The sequence below is a fragment of the Gavialis gangeticus genome, unplaced genomic scaffold, assembly GCF_001723915.1.
Source record: "Gavialis gangeticus isolate Ggan-Ray unplaced genomic scaffold, GavGan_comp1, whole genome shotgun sequence".
Lineage (NCBI taxonomy): Eukaryota > Metazoa > Chordata > Crocodylia > Gavialidae > Gavialis > Gavialis gangeticus.
The window spans coordinates 43,281,724-43,296,080 of NW_017729030.1; the positions used below are offsets into that span (position 1 = coordinate 43,281,724).

The following is a 14,357-nucleotide window of genomic DNA, read 5'->3' on the forward strand; positions in this document are numbered from 1 at the left end:
CCCCCCCCCCCAACCAACAACAAAAAAGCCGTGAGCTCAAATATAAAACCACAACCTGGAAATAAGCAGGTGCTAACCCAAATAAATATGTTTTGCATTGAAATGTACCACATTCGGGCTTCCGTGGCACCAGTAAATCCAGAGATGAAGGACAGGTCTACTACTGACCTAGATTTTTGTACCGGGGTATTAATTAATTATTGCAGGAGCAACAATTAATAAAAGCAGAGGAAAGAGAAATTAAGACTTACTGCACAGAAAAGAAAGTACGTTCAGATGCAATTTTTAAATCAGAGGAATAAGGGAGGCAGGCACACATGGAAATACTTAGCCAGAACCATAGGAACAGCGTGAGTGAATCCAACCCTCTGTCCATCTCATCTCAGGTCCCATCTCCGACAGTGGCAAACAACAGGTGCTTCAGAGGGAGGTTAAAGAAATATCCTGCTCCCAGTAACGACTGGCTAACCACTGAAACATAAGGTTTTAGATGTTTTTCAAAGCTTACGTTAGCACTAATTTTATAACTCTGTAGGACAGAAGCTGTTAAAGAAAAGGGTTAAAAAGCTGTTAAACCTCAAGTAGCTGTTAGACCTCAAGTAGCAAAACTGGGCCAGGGTGAGAGAAGGAAGAGTATAAGAGAGTAAGGGAGAAAAAAAATCCCTGAAACAGACTACAGCAAGCCCAAAGAGGGAATCAAAAGCGTATCTGTAACTTGAAACAAATTATAAGGAAGTGGACTTTTCTTGAGGATGAGTTGATGTGATGGCAGAAGCAAATGTTCCAGTAATTAAAATTTAAGATCACAAAGTGGTACTAGTCTTAACAAATTGTTGTACTATTTTTTCTACCCGTATTAGACTTTTAAAAAAAGCAAACTTAAGAAATACTGATGAAAGTAATGTGTAGCCTGAAAGAAAAAGAATATGCTAAATTTGTGCTGATAACATATCAGAAAAACAGATGTGAACTTCAAGTTTCCATGTCAATGTTTCTTTACTATCAGTGCAACAAAAACCTAGCAGAACTGTGGCTAAGCAACAGGGGTTACTGATTCTGATTAGTTGAGTGCAAGCTATGAATATTTAATATCTATTGCTCTTTCATAACAGCAGCATTTCTCCACTTTGTTGTTAAATACCCAGGTTAGGGGAAAAAATCCTTCTCCTTTTAATGGAAATCAGACAATGAATACAAAACAGTAGAAAGAGATAAGCTTCTCTATCACTATATTAGCACTGACTTCTAGGTGCATATAGAAGCTATAGGAAAGTGGTCATTTAAAATACTTGTGAAATATTTGCACAAGTTGTTAAGAAAAAAGGTAGACCCTTTCTTTCACTGTATCATTATGCAAACATAAAGAAATGTACAGACCCAAATATAGTCTAAATTTCCCTTTATACAACCATTTAAATGAAATGGTAGCTTCAGCACTACGGGCGCTTGTACACATGCAGGACGCCTGCTCTGATGTGTTCTAATTAGCATTCCTGCATTTCAGAATGGTGTCAGGTGCACTTTAACAAGGTTCACTGAATAAGATTTATTTAAAGTGCTCCCACCACTATTTTGAAGCATGGGACACTGAATACATGAGACGCTGTAGGCATTTTAATTAGAGCGGCACCTGAGAGCCACCCTAATTAAAATACCCCTTCCCCCCACCAAGGAGCACAAGTATAGATGCCCTATAGTGTTAATTGTAGAAGCTAATGTATTACCACATTCTGTGCAGAACATCAAAAGTAAACAGAGCACAGGTTTGTGGGTTTTTTGTGACATTATATATATATATATATATATATATATAAATAAAATATTCTCTCTCTCTCTCTCTCTCTCTATATATATATATGTAATATCCAGGAAGGGTAGGGTATAAGACATGAATTTCTAGTGAAGGAAAACTTAAAGACAACTCCATCACCATTCTCTGTAGTTCACACTTTCCTTCAGGCTTTATGTATGTCAAAGCAGCAAAAAAATTTATCAATATTTGTGACAGGGCCAACATTAGCAACATTTAAAGACTTGCATACAATTTATGGCTCTCATCTCTAGCTTGATGAAGCCAGGGTAGATTTGCACCTTAAAGACTAACCAATGTAGATATATATAGCACAGGCTTTCATGAGCTGAAGCTCACTTCACTGGATTCTGTGAAAGGGCATGCACAAAGCAGCAGATAAGCAGAAGGGAGGAATTAGAATGTAAAAGATAAGGAAGAGGGAGGAGAAGGGGAGAGGCAGGCAGTGCTGTGAGGCAAATAAACAAGCAGTAAACTAGTAGGAAGAAAGGAGTCATCAAAGCTTACCTAGGTAATGGGATAAGAGTCTATAGTCCCTGTTTTAAACCATACTTAACACAACCCAGTTTGTGAATGATTTCTTGTTCCACATTTCCTGTTCAAATTGGTTTTTAAGAACAGGCTGGTTTCTAAGAACAGCCACCCTCAAGTCAATGATCAACTGTCCAGGGAGGTTAGAACATTCTGCCAAAAGCCCGCGTGTCTTTCTGAAGCTAATGTCAGAGCGGTGATCATTAATTCTGTCATGTAGGGATCCTTTCACATCTGTGTGATGTAGATAGCAGAGGGACACTGTAAACAGGTGATTGCCTATATGATATTGGTGGAGTTGCAAGTGAATGAACCTTGGATGTTAAAATCTGTTATTTGGTCCAGTGATGATGTGGTCTGTATTGATGTTAGGGCACAGAAGGCATCTGGGTCCATTGCAAAGCCGGATGGCTTGATAAGATGGGAAGTTAGGTAGCCTGTTGCTTGGGAGATGCCATTTGAGGCTGGGGTGCTGCCTTTAAGCCAGGGCAAATGTGTCCCCCATGACAACTTTGACACATTTAGCTTCACTAGAAAGCTGGGAGCCTACAACTATAGTACTCAATTTAAGATTGAAACAACCCCACCCCCCAGCTTTATTGGAATGTACATTTATTTGTTATAGTATAATAAAAACACAACAAGCTTGGCAAAAAGAATAAAAAAATGGTGTTTCATTAGTCCTGTGGTCATTATAGTTAAATGTATGTCTCTTTCAGTTTCATAAAACAAAATCTAGCCTTCTTGAGCATCTTGATAGTGCATCCAATGCTTCATTGAATATTATTTCCACACCTGATCTATTGTTTACCTGAGTTAACATTTCCACACCTGAGTTAATGTTTCTTGCTAGAGTTAAGGACAGCCTGTAGGCCTGTGAAATGGGAGATACATTACTCGAACAGTTAACAGACAGCAGAATTAAGGATATTTTGCAGAGGGGAACTATTAAAGACTATGAAAAAGGAAAGAGGGAACCTATGATGAGTTTAAAAAGAATCAAGTAGATTATACTGAGCCATTAAGTCAACCAACTCTCTCACTGCTACCTGAATAGAAGCTTGGATGGACCATGAATCAAAGGGGGGTGCAACTGCACTACTGCACTCCACCTGGATCCATCCTTGTATGTGTCCACAGCAGTGCCATTCATTTATAGATATAGGGAATCCCCAAATCTGAAATAGTTGGGTATAAGGACAGGGGGAGAGAGTAATAAAAACAGAAGCAATTTTCTCACTGGGAATACAGGAAACCTTCGCCATTCACTGGGGATATGTTCTAGGGATCCCCATGAATGGGGAAATCCACAAATACGTCCATGAACGGCAGGGGGAGTGCAGCGGCGGCAAGTGCAGAGCTCCCACAGATGCTCAGTGGCGGGGGGTGGGAGAATGGCAAGAGCATGCGTGGGGAGAGAGCATGGGTTCAAATATTCATGCTGTCACTATTTGAAACTGCACATCACGAATGGCGAGAGTTGCCTGTAATGTTCTTTATAGCTCATAATCTGTCTTCACGGAGGATGTTAGTGTACAGAGACGTGACATCCATGGTATCTAATACTGTGTTAGGTGGAAGCTTGTCAACAGAAACAAGTTTCTTAAAAAAATCTCTGGCATGTTTCAAGCAGCTTGCAGCTCCAGTGGCACATGGAAATGGGGAAGAACCCACATAGTCAGAAACTTCGTCTGTGATGGTGCCAATGCCAGAGACAGGGGGCATCACTGGTGTGTGGATCTTGGTTAATAAGTAAAAAGTTGCCTGGCCTGGGCTCCCAGGAGCTGGAAACAGTAATCTTCTCCTGTGTTTCCCAAGGCAGATCCTGTAAGAGTGTATCCACTTCCTTCTGGTGTTGTGCTGTGGGGTTCTCTCAAGAGTCTGTAAAACCCCATGTTGGAAAGTTGTCTCTTGGCTCCCTGTTTTGACCATGAAAATAGTGGCACCCCACCTTATCAGCCTGTTGTATGGTAATATCCAAGTTGTTTTCAAGGCTGATTACAGCTCTCCATTTGAGCAAACTGAGATTGTAATGTAAATGTTGCTTCTCTACAATCTCAAAGTAGTCATGGAGGAAGAAACAGTTTATATACAGGTCCAGAGTAGGGCTGTATCCTTCAGGTACAGTCCAGGAGCTGTCTTTCTTGAGCTTTGTATGAGTCTGGTCTGCGTCCAGCTGATCTAGCTTGAAGACATAATCAGAATGTACAGGCAACCCCCACTTAATGCTCTTAATTGGTTCCGGAAAAAATGAGCGTTAAGCAGAACAGCGCTAAGCGAAACCCATTTCCCCATAGGAATTAATGTAAATAGAGATAATTAATTACTGCCACTTCTTACTGCAGCTTCTCAGCACCGCCACCTCTTCCCACCCCTCTGCCTGGCTGGCAGCCTCTCCGGCCCCATGTGCCAGCCCACACATGCCAGCTCTGCACTTCTGCAGCTTCACCCTGAGTCCCTGCCAGACCTGGCCCTGGGCACTGGCAGAGGCCCCGCACTCATGCCTGTCGTGTCCGCCCCCCACCCCCCCTCCCCAATTGGTGCTTCTCACTGCTGCTGCTTCTCCCCACCGCCCCTGTCCACTAGCCACTCTGGCACTGTGTGTCAGCCTGGGTCCCTGCTCCTGCTGCCCCACCCTGGGCCCCTGCTGGCCCTGGCCCTGTGGCACCAGTGCAGGCTCCATGCTCATTCCGACCCACCCACTTGCTGCCACTTATCACTTCTCGCTGCTGCCGCTTCTTTGCTGAGTGCTATAATGAAACTGGCTTAGCACTAAGTGAAATCAGGTATTAATTTTAAATGAGTGCTATAGCAAAACAGCGCTAAGTGAAACCATGTTAAGCAGGGGTTGCCTGTATAGTATTAAACAGAAGGCAATTTGTGCATGGCAGTCAAAGGTATGTTCAGCCCTTCTTTGGGAACAAAATGGGTTATTTTTCATACAAGTGTATTTCTAAGCAACCAGAATGACCATGCATTTGCTGCATGCATATGTACACGTGAGGGTGCATGCAGGCACATATATTTGCACAGGCAGGTGAAAGTTAATTCCTTGAAAACTTCTTACTGAAATAATTGCCTTGTAGTTAAAGAAAGAGTGAATGATCACTGGCAGTCTATTTGAGGTGGGAACTGTCTTCCGTATTTTGTGTGTAAACTGCATAACAGAATGGGGTGGGGCTTATAGGCAGTACTGAAATACAAATGATAAATAATAAGAGATAGATCAGTTACATTAATGTGTCACTGAACTCATTCATGCAGGCAACAGCTTGATTTTATTTGACACACAAAACTGCTTTTTTAAAATTGTTATTGAATAACATTAATCATGTGCATCTACACTTGTTCTATTCTTGATGCATCTAAATAATTTTAGCTGCCACTAAAATTGCACAAAGGTGCCACATGTTACATGCTTCTTATAGTTATTGGCAAAGTGTAAAAATAATTGTAAAGGTTTCTAGCAAAAACAGTAATACTTGAAAATCTTAAAGGCCATCTGTCACCACTACAGATAATAAAGAGTAAATCTGCCATCAAGGGCCTATACTAGTTAGCATTGCAAGTAGAAAGTATCAAGCTGTTTATACTCCTTTTAATCTTTCTGTTTCCCATCATAATATTAGTTAAAAAAAAAAAGGCTGCGGTCTAAATAGTGATGTGTCATATTCATCTCATCAAAACAGAAAATACATCCTGCCGTTCAGGAAAGAGGAGCATGTATTTCTATTCTAATGGTGAACAGTGAAGCCTCTGTTATCACTCAATATCAGCAGACACCTCCTGTCCCTCTAACACTGCCAAAAAGGAAGTGAATGGTTTACGAGTTTATACTGCGCATCATGGAAAAAACATGATGCACACAAGGGTTTGAGAAATAAAACATCTGAGAATGTTCACCAGCAGAGATAACAGGCTTTTACTGTCTTTTGTCACTACAACCACAATGAGATTCTCTCACACTGTATCAGTCATATAATTGTACACATTCACCCACTCAAATAATCTTGACTCTTAATGATGTTTTACATGCTAGAGAGCCATTATTATTATATGGAAAATTGTCTTTTCAGTGAAACTGCAAAAATTAATTCCTTTTGCCAGAAATGTCAGTTAGTTTCAGGAAATCTTAATTGGAACTTGGGATACATGTAAGTATAGATAATTACATTTATATAGTAAAGCTTGCTGTTCCTGTAAGTTGCAGATAATATGGGGCACAGTATCATGACTACCTCTCCCAGTCTGGGAAAATGCCTTAGAGCATATTATAAAGAGAATTAATAAGAAAAAAATGGATTAGCACCGGTTCTTAGTTACATCTCAGTCAGTTGTGACTTGAGGGTCACTGATGTCTTGCTAAAAAGTATAAGCTCTCTGTGTGTATAAATCTTCAGTCAGAAAATCCACTTAGCGCAAGTAAATGATCTAGTGTGTAATGTAAAAACAGTTTAATAAACAGAGGCTGAACAGTGGAACATTACTTAGGGCAGTAATAAAAAGAATCCTCCTTTTTTTTTTTTTTTTTAAAGAGGAATGAGTGAGTATTAGTATCTTGGTGTGCTGCTTAACAATCTATTTGCAGTGTCTGCAGTAATTAATAAATTATTTGCATTAATGGCATATATTTTCTTCAAGACAGAGGACAGAGTTCATAAAAAAGAAAAAAAAGTACAAAAAAATCCCCAACAAAGATATTTGGCATAAAATGCATTAATAGATCTCAACCTTCTGGTGAATATTTCAGACACTGTCTCTACAACTCAAAATAAACAACAGAAATCAAGGATGACTAATTTGCATGTACTCATATGTAAATTAGTATCTGGCCTTTTACATTTGTTCTTTTCAATAAGAAGGGAACCAGGTGGCAGCAGAGCTGCTTCTAGGTCCCTGCCAAGGAAAAGTTAATTTTTAGAAAGGCAAAAATGATTGGATCTGGAAGAGGGATTTGACATCATATATGTGCATGTGATATCAGACACCAATTCAAATCATTATCTGTACACCTAATAGTGAAGAGAAAAGAATATAACCCAGTAGTCAGCTTGTTTTGTTTAACATTTCTCAAAGGGAACCCTTATGTACTGATTAACATAGATTTTTTTTGGTAAAAGCTTAGGTATAAGGCATGGGTTAGCACTGTTGCTTTTTTTATCAAATATTTTGAAGAAGGTGATGAATATAATGAATCCCTTCTGCCTGCACTTAGTACATGTCTGGACACAAGAAACACTCTGTAAAAGGTGTTTCAAAGATGGGCTGGATCCAGCCTGAAGACCCCATCACCTGGGCCCCAAGTGCTGCCTGCAGTTCTCAGAATCAACACAAAGGCAACATGTGGGGCATAATGGATAGCCCCTGTGTGACACACGGCACCTGCCATGACCACTTTGGGACAGTGCTGCATGCAGCACCTGTTCCAGCTGCTCTATATCAGATCTGGCATTGTCTCCCAGAGGCAATGTGGCTCCTGATCAGGTGGATCAGGACCATGCTGCACATAGCATCCACACTAGCCACTCTTGGACACGCACTAGATCTGACACATGGGTCAATCTGGCCTGTGGACCAGACCCATGCCATTTATCTAACCCATGGGGATGGATGAATTTGACACACCTGGTCTATGCTAATAATTCTGAAAAGTAAGAAGTATATTTTGTATAAAGGGGTTAGTAAAACACCATGGACCAAGGAAGTCTGATGAGCTACACACAGAATTTATTTAGCCTGTTTTAGCCAACCTGTTTGGATTCCAAAACATGCTCTTTTAAAGTAACCTGTAAGGCATAACCTCATTTGGGATTATGTTTGCATTACTGTTACTTGCAATATAGCTGTGAATGCAAGGTGGTTATTCTTCAGATGAGGACAATTATGTTCATTGAGGTTCACTGAGGTTCTAAACTGTTCAGTTCACACAGAACCCAATCTTGCTCTGTGGACAACCTATACATGAATTAGTGAAGAATGAAAATAAATAAGGCCAGTGACAAAGGAACCAGGTTTAGCAGATAATGTGTTGATTTCACAACTTTTAAAAAATGTTATTTTCCAGTTTATCACCCATTTACTTGAACACTCTGATGAGAGAACTTGGATTTGTAGACATGTATACAAGTAGACTGTATATACTCTTTTAAGATATTCAGAATCACTTTTAGGATTATTTACATTTCCCAGAATCTATACTGATAATTTAAAAAGCAAACAAATAACATACTTACCGCAGCCCTTGCTCTGCTGAAAGCACGGAAATATTATCCATATTCTGTCAGCTTCTGATAGAGCCAGCTCACTCCCACTGCATTTTCTTGACAATCATTTACCTTCACTTTCCAGATATGCAGTCCCATATGCACAGTTGGTCAGCTGGTAAATGAACACCCTCTATTAGATAGTACCACATGCATTCTTACTTCCAGCTTCCCTGCCCCAACTGTCTAGCATACTGACCAGGCTCCTGTCCCCTTTATACTCATGTCTTACTGTCCCTATGTATTCATAAAGGAAATATTCTCCTCCTTTTTCCCCATCTAGATCTCAGATTGTTACAGATGCTACAGTCAACTGAGCATCCCCCAATCACTTGCCCAAGCTTCAAAAACACTGAGTCACAGAATCTGTTAGATTCTGATGTGGGAGGTTAGAGAATCATTCAATAATCGAGGTGCTTGGACCAGCAGAGTTCAATTCTTCAGTCTGCTGCAAACAGCCTGTGAGTAAGTGAGTTTGGGCAAATTATTAGTGTTTCCACTAAGGGTGGTGTAAGGACAAGTACACTAAAGATTGTGAGACACCCATCTCTGGCCTGTGTGATGAACCTACTCCGTCTAGGAGCAGCACTCAAATGTTCTGCACTGTTCCAGGCAGGCTGCCTCCCTAAATCAGAAACATGGCACATGAAGGCTGGGGGGTGCCCTAAACCTCATTCTCCCTAAACAGTGCTAACTAGTCCATCAAGAGCACTGAGCGGATACAGCTACACTGCTTTTTCTTTAGGAGGCAGTCTTTGTGCTTGTCATTTCTAAGTATGGTAAGTTTACTGTGTTGACTTGGTCTGAGATACTATTGTAATGATAGGAATCATTTAAATACCTACATAAACAGATGTGCTAGTATAAGATTAAGGATACCAAAAATGAATATGCTTGATTATGCTATGATAGCACTTCCCAGGAAATATTTATCCAACTCTCTATGGATCCTTAAATATTTACAATATCAAGAATTATTGGGTTGACTTTTGTATCATCTGGGTTACTAACGGCTGAATCCTCAAAACTAGGCAACTGCATAAAGAAGGGAGGGAAGGGAAGTTTAAGCCTTCAATAGGATAAAACACCTTATTTCTCTCCAACGGCTAAGGCAGTAAGTATCAAAAAGAGGCACTTGAAAACATCCTCACCCAAACTGAGCAAAGTAAAAGACCCCTGTAAACATTCCCTTACAATCAACTGAAAACCCTGTCAGAACCTCCAATCCAGCTTACCCAAAATAAAAAAATCATAATTGCAACAACTGACAGCTCCAGAAAAGAGAGGATTTACAATCTAAGGACACACATTGTTACAATCAGTTATATTCAAACCTAGGAGAAGTTTACACCAAGCAAGACACCCACTCCATCTTTAGAAAATAAAACAAAACATAAAACCAAAACTATACAACTGCAGCTAATTTTGTGAGCCAACAATCAGTTTCTACAAAATAAGAGTAGCAATTAGATTAGGCAGTCTTTCCTATTGTTCTCCTTTGTGTTGCATGTGTGTACTTGTAATCATAAAAGTGGAATGATTATTGTTAAGATAGACTTTATTTCTGAAACTAACTATGAGGTCTCATGGTTTTACTGTGCCAAAGATCACTATAATTTGTGGAGAAGCCTGGGTAAAATCTTGATTCTCACCCCAGGCTCCTCACAGCTCTGACGCTTGTGAAGAGATGAATGCTTTCAGTTCCCATTCATTTAAATGGGAAATGAGGGTGTTCTACATTTTGCTCAGCAGCTGAAGGGCCCAGAATGGAAGGCAGGGCAGCACCTCATTTCATTCAACCAAACCATCACTGCTAACTAAGGAAGGACACAGGGGTCTGGAACAGATATTGCATAAACTGGTTTGAGCCAAATCAGTTAGGTCCAATACTACATTCAACCAGGTTTATCTCAAACCAGTTTTGGCAATTTTGAAACTGGTTTACATGCACTGAATGTTACAGGTTTCAACCAGTTTCTGATCACTTAAACCAGTGTATGTGTAATGTCTGTCCCTAGCCTGGCAGGCTCCAGAGCTCTCTGTCTTAAAACAGTGAACAATGGGAGAGGGAAACTACAGTAATGAAGAGCGCCTCCTCAGTTCAAAATCTGTATAGAATATACATGGTAAGAAAACTCCATTTGTATACGTACATGCCCATGTTTGTGAGCCTAGAAGAATTCTATTAAACATGGGGGAGATGGGCTACGCTGCTGGTTTTCCTGCGGGCAGCACTAATGAGCCAAACAAAGGGGTGACCCTGACCAGTTCCAAAGTGACAGATAGAAGCCTGTTTGCAAGAATTTGTGAGAATGACAGAGTTTAAAACAGGCTTTTCCTGAAGCGAAACAGCTTGCAGCAGTTCTAATTACAGTATTTGTGCAATGAGGGTGGAAGGAACAAATCCTTTCATACACTGAGTAACCTGCTCATGCTTACATGAACTATTGCTTGGGAGGTAATAGCCCGGCACTGAGAAGTCATTCATCAACAGAGCATAGTGACATGTGTGCCAAGGCATAAACAGAATAGAAATGCACATTTCTCAAAAAAGTGAATACATGTGTGCATGTGAACACACACAAACACACAACAGAAAGTGCTCTTAGATGGAATCTGTAGGGAGCCTAGAGGACAAAAAGAAATAATAATAAACTTGGGCCTCTTCAACATATAATATTTGACTTTGCCTGGTTTTGTGGCTATGATACATACTACTAATAACACTGTAAATTTGGAATTAAAACTTACTTTACCACAGCGTGTTGCATTGATTACAAGGAATGCAAAAGGCAAGGATTTTTATTCAGGTCTCCTCACCTGAGAAAGGGTACTTCATACCCCAAAGCTTATCTGTATCCCACTCAACTATACAGCTGGTCCAACTAAAAGCTATCATCCACAAAAATCCTTGCCTCTCATATTTTTCCTGCATCGTTACAGCTACAATATCATTTCAATTTTACTTAATACACAGAGTATACTGATTAAAAGCAGTGAGGCCTTAACTACTAGCTTCAATTAAGTGGCATTTCTATTTCTGAACTGATAGTATATTAAGCAATTGTGTGGGCTGTAGTTTAACCAGAGGAACATATCCAAATGCAAATAGGAAGAATTTTCCTGAATGTATTTAAAAGGAAAGGTATCTACTTAGTTTAACTAGACACTAGAGGTCTCTCTTGCTCCATCCTTTATTCATTCACCCTTACTTTATTGGCAGAACTGAGGAAGGAGCCTGACTGAGACCAGATCACGACAATGCAGCATTACCATGTCACATACCTAATAGTTATGTGGGCTTCATAAAGCCTTTGAAGCACTGTGCAAACACTGCAAAAACAGTAAGCTTACACAAGCCTCACCGCAGTCTACCAATGAGCAAGTCAAACAACACACGAGCTTTACTGCAGATCCTGATCCACATCACACTGTTTAGGAAGCACTGCAAATATGGCTTTAAGCCAAACTTACACTTCTCCAGTTTTGGTGTGATACAATGACTGGGTCAGTTGCAAATAAATTTGAGCAGCAAGGAAGCTGACATAATTCATACTATATGATAACAGTTTTGAGGCCTATTCTATTACCTGAGGATCACTGGAACATAGGATATCCTTGTCCATCCTCTTGCCATAATGCTGGAGCAGTCAATCACCTGGGAGAGCTGTCATTTCCTACGGTGGCTCTCTGCCACCTGAGGATTTCCATCTACTGCTGGAGTCCCCTGGTGCCAACTAAATCAGCCCTAGGACAGAATTCAGAATGAGTACATTGTGGGTAAGAGCAGCACACCATCCAAGAGGCAAGCACCCAACAGCAGTTTTTATTTTTTAATTAGAAAAATAAAGATTTGGATAAAGCATCCTAGGCAGACATGAATGAAAAATCACTCCCTTAAGAGTTTCAAACAGAGGTTAAAAGGGCTCTTTTTGCAAACTGTTACTTTTAGGTTTAATACTTGCTAGTGCCAATTATCAAAGCAAATGTAAATATACCATTGAGTACAGCACTATGGTCCATGCTCCCGGGCATAAAGGAAGCACACAAAACCAAGCAGGAACACTGTACTAAGAAACAAGCAACAGACAGGCTAAGAAGTTACAAAAAACCTCCAGTGGTTTGAAATTGGTGATCAAGACTGCAGGGACGCTCATTCAGGCAAAAAATGAGGCACCTAACCAGCAGTCTCAGCACAAGCCTCTATGGGCAGATCCAGAATTTTGAAAAAAGGGGCACACGTGGTAAGGTTCATCGTCCTATATAACGCAACACATACTTTTCTCCAGGTAAAAAGAAACTAGAAGCCTTCCTAATATGCTAGGGCCACATGACTGTTTAAGATTGATGCAAAGGCAAAGGTAACATTAGAATGAGTTAAAAACAGTCTGCAGGGCTGTGAAATAGGAGCTACATTACCAGGACTGCAGAATGGCAGAAGAAAGGCTAGCTTGATTAGTGGACCATTAAAACGGAGTGAAGGTTGTTAGCGCCCATTGAATGAATGGTTTTGAAGGATTTGGGTGGGTTATAGCGAGCCACAAATGCACCGCCACAGCACTGCATGAAGAGAAATGCTGCTGCTGCTGCCCAGCAGCTGAGTGTTACACTTTCGGTGGAGCAGGAAACTGCATCTGTGCACCCCCCTGGGTCCACCTTGCAGGTCCCCTAGTGTCCCTAGCAGCAGCAGCTGTAGGGCTGTGCCACGCAACCTAGCAGCAGCGGCTCTATGGCTGTGCTACACGGCCTAGAAGCAGCAGCCCTAGTGCTGCACTGTGACGGTAGCCGCTGTGTGGCTGACCTGTGGGCCTGGTGTGGCCTGGCTGCCTACCACACTGCAGTCAGTGGGTCTGGATGAGTCATCCCCCCACCTCCTTTCAGAGGCAAAGGTACCGTATTTCTTCACCTCCCACACACACCTAAGCATACAGTGGATAGGACCTAACCTGGCCAACTTAGCTCATTTATAGGATTGAGTTGCACACACCTATAAGATAGGTATCCTATAAATTTAATTTATCCTCCTCTTACCTATTCAAAACACACTCCTTTGCCCCAAAGCAGCAGCTTAGAAACAGGCCTGAATTTAAACGCCAAGGGCAGGTGCTTTGGGCTGAAACCAACAGGAATAGGCTGCCATCCTGGGGAGGGGTAGAACAAGGGGCAGGGCGGGCTCCCTGGCTGCTGCTCACTGCAAAGAAATAGCTTTTCCCTCCCTCCTGCCTGTCAGAAACAAACTGTGCGTGGTCTCGCGGAGCTCGTGTATGCCCGTAATTACGGTACCCAGCCCACAGGCCGTGCCAGGTCGAGCCCTGCCTGCACCTACCCCGCAGAGGGGCTGAGCACGTGACATTCCCCCCCCCGCCCGAGCCGTTGGCCCGGCGGTTGACTGTTCGGTGACGCAGCGCAACACGTGACACCCTTGGGACGCCACCGCCCGCGTACGCAGGGGCGGGGCCACACTCGAGACAGCGCCCCCTCTCCAGGCTTCAGTGCGAGCCTGCTTGGCCAATCAAGCAAAGAGCCGGAGCGCACGTCAGCGCCAGTGGCTGACTCCCTTCGTTCATTGGCTGTTCCTCCACAGGGCCCCGCCCCCCCCCGCGGGGACCGGTCACTCAGTCCCTCCCCTCCGCGAGTTGCCGGGTGTTTGTGCTGGGCGAGCGCGGCGCTGGCCAGGGGCGCGTTGCGCAGGCGCGGTGGGGCGGTGGCGCAACCGCGACGAGGGGTAGCAGCTGGGGCGCCGCGGACCACAG

The 14,357-nt window shown here is 42.1% G+C and overlaps 1 protein-coding gene and 1 long non-coding RNA gene across 3 annotated transcripts in view; one reads left to right on the forward strand and one right to left on the reverse strand.

The window, feature by feature from the left end:
* LOC109301172 overlaps positions 1–13,832 on the reverse strand; it is a 20,844-nt gene extending 7,012 nt beyond the window's left edge. The window contains exons 1-3 of one of the 2 annotated variants that reach the window (XR_002098459.1): positions 13,636–13,832; positions 12,195–12,352; positions 4,887–5,534 (exon numbers count right to left, since the gene is read on the reverse strand). This is a non-coding gene — a long non-coding RNA (uncharacterized LOC109301172). Of the gene's footprint in view, positions 1–4,886; positions 5,535–12,194; positions 12,353–13,635 lie in introns of those variants that run through there. The other variant, XR_002098460.1, reaches the window with a different exon arrangement.
* The window catches only part of SCOC (short coiled-coil protein), a 21,949-nt gene that overhangs the window by 3,223 nt on the left and 4,369 nt on the right, over positions 1–14,357 (forward strand). The window lies entirely within an intron of this gene.